Source organism: Leptonychotes weddellii, chromosome X, assembly GCF_054177405.1.
Source record: "Leptonychotes weddellii isolate Sample4059 chromosome X, ASM5417740v2, whole genome shotgun sequence".
Classification (NCBI taxonomy): Eukaryota; Metazoa; Chordata; class Mammalia; order Carnivora; family Phocidae; genus Leptonychotes; species Leptonychotes weddellii.
In genome coordinates, this window is record NC_138385.1 from 66,124,902 (window position 1) to 66,128,052 (window position 3,151).

Consider the following 3,151-nt stretch of genomic DNA (forward strand, 5'->3'; position numbering starts at 1 on the left):
TGGGGACCAGGAGGACACTGGGGGAAAACATAGGCAGAGACAAGGAAATGGAGGCAGAGGGACAGGCATGAGGAGCACTGACACAGGAGAGGGAGGGATCTTGAACCTTCTTCCTTCAGTGGAGCCTCAGCCGTTCTTGGCCAGGCCTAGGCTCCTTAACTGGAACCCTGATGTCATCTCCCTGGAGGTGGGCGTAAAGGTATTGTACTCACTAGCCACACTGCAGCTCACAACTTTCTGAAGCACTGGGGTACAACCCTGCCCCTCCTACTTCCCCCCTTTTCCAGCTTCCCCTTGAAGGGCAGGGTTCTGAAAGGAGTCCAGTGCAGGACCCATCTGCTGAAGCTCTGCCATTGACTTGCTGTGTGACCTTGGGCAAGTCACTGCCCCTTTCTCGGCCTTCATCTCTTCATTAGATCCTGAGCTCACGGTCCCTGCCCTTCTCTCCTGCGAAGCCAGAGTGTGCCAGAATATCTGAATTTTATCCAGCCTTCCATTCTGCAGGGCTGCCCGCAAGGAGGCAGAGAGAAAGGAGAGCAGGCCCACTGGTGGGGTGGGTGTAAAGGGAGTAGAGGGTAGGCCAGAGCAGGGCCACAAAGAATGGTATGGTCACCCTATCCCCAGAACAAGCAGTGGAGTGGACAGAGAGAGAAGCCCAGCCAGGGGCCCCCCAGCTGCTCTGCACAGACTGGGTAGGGAGGGCTCACCGGGGAGGCCTGCCTGCTTTGAGGTGTGGAGACAGGGTGAGAAGGAGCCCTGAGGAGGCAGACAAGGGGCACCTGAGACCCTGGCATCTATGTGTGTATCTCTCGGGGGGGTCTCTGCACAACGGGGTGCCTGGCTTTGCCTGCTGGGTCTCTGACACTGTCAGCTTCTCTGTGTCTCTTTTGCTCTGGCCATGTGTCTCTCAAACTGTGTCTCGTCATGTGCCACCCTCCAAGTGATTCATCCTCTTCAACCCCACACCCAGGGGGAAGGCAGGGCAGGACCAGGCCAGGATGTGCTGAGCAGGGCAGGGTAAGCCGAACTGAGAGGAGTATGTCCTCCCTCCCCGTCAGGGCCCTGCCTGCTCAGGTGGGAAAAGAAGGAGGAACCTGCACCCAAGGCAAAGTTGCAGGGTGGAGGAGTGGGCGCGGCCTGGGGCCTGGAGCACCATGTTCCTGCAGGGCTGGGAGCGGACCACAACCCAGGTCCCCTGGGGCCTGCCTGGCTGGACTGGGGCCAGAGTGCAGCCAGGGACCCAGGGAAGCTGCTGGAACACTGTGTGTTGGGCTATTCCTTCCCTCCAGGACTGGGAGACCTAAAATTCCCTGTGCCTTTTTTTTGCCCATGCGACCCCACAGGGTGTCTCTGCATGTTGTAGCTGTATGTTTTTGCAACGGAGGGCACATGGGACACCGTGACCATTTAGACCAGTAAGCAGATGTCAGGTGTGTCAGTGTGCCTGAGCCCCCAAGACCTACGGACACCTTGGACATGTTTGTTTCATGAGTACGACATGGGAGTAAAAGAGGCCATACGTCTGTGATCGTGTGTCTGCGTTTCTGGATACATGGTGGTGTGTGACTTCGGGATGTTATCCCATTGTGTGCAGTCATATCTGACAGGGTACAATGACCCTGCATGGCTATAGTCCTCATAGCTGTGTGAACCACTTGCAGGTGTGTGAACCCGTAACACCGTATTACGGTATGTGTGACACACTGTGGCCCTGCGATTGTGAGACGCAATATAAATGACTCTGTATGTCTTTGTGACTCAGTGTAACCATCTTTGAGGAGTGTGTATGATGGTAAGTGGTTGGGAAATTATCATATGAAACTGCATAAAACGATGGGCTTGCCACCGTGTGGCTGTCTTTGTGAGTGTGTGTGCCTGTTTGCTTGTGTACGTGATACCGTGGGGCCGCGTGATAATACGTGAGTTTGTGACTGTGGGTCTTGGTGACTGTGTGTGAGCAGGCTTTCAGGAGCGTGATAGCATGTGATTGATTGGATATTTGAATTTGTGGGGCCCTGCAGTTGCCTGAGACAGTCTAAATAACACCATGTGGCTCCGTAACTGAGTGGGCCCTTTTGTGACTGGTCAGTATGAGACTCTGTAACACAGGGTAGCAGATCCTGTGGCTGTGAGAGGGTGTGTGGCTGGGGCCCAGCAAAACCAACACCACGTGTGGGTGGGCAGGGGCTCTTGGCCGCCACTCACTCTCCTGTCCTCACACCTGTTTGCCTACGTCCTTCCCTACGCCGTGGACTTTCATGACTTCCTTCTGCCCGCAGGACGGTCACCTAGCTCCTCAGCCTGCCTCCAGGGTTGGCCCTCTCTGCTCTGTCCCCCCACCCCCCACTGACTTCTCGGTGAAGACCAAGCCAGGCCCACCTGAGCGCCACACTACTTCCCTTTGGGACATGTCAGCCTGGAGGGTCCCTCATTGTCTTCCAGATGGAATCTTCTCTCCCAAAGGCAACCATCGTCTTCCCCTAGTACCAAAGACAGAGGTGGACTTAGGGAGCCCACAGTGAGGGAAGAGGGACAGTGCAAAAAGGCCTCCCATTTTCTGCATTTGTTGCCTGCCGTTTTAAAGCCATTCCCGTGACCTGAACTCTGCGTGCTGGGTGTGTGTGGTTGTATGTGGGTGTGGAAGTGGAGGAGGGTAGTAACAGATTAGTGAGAGGCTGGGTTTTTAAGGAGCAAAACTTTTGTTCGTGAAATCCAATTTTGTCATTTTTGAGCACACTCAGCTGAATACAATTGTAGACAAGGAAGACCAAGTATCCTCAGGACCTTAAGAAAAAGGATGAATGGCTTAGGCTCAGCATACTCACTGTGGCCATATAAACAAGGGCTGCAAACACGTACACAAACTGGAGGGTGCTCGCATCCACCCCCAGTCTGGTTAAACGCCCTAATAATAATGCCTGCTGACATACAAGGAATCAATGCACAGATCACAAAGAACTCTTGTCTATTGATGAAAACAGCCAGCCACAGCCCCGGGCCTGGCTCCCCATCTGAGGGCTGTGGTAGGGGCTTCCCAGAAAGGCAGTGTGCCCTGGAAAGGGGTTCAGGGAAACCCAATACCCCAATACCTGCTAAGACATACAACTCCCCTGGCCCCTTTGGGGTAGCATCAATCGCTTCACACCCAGGT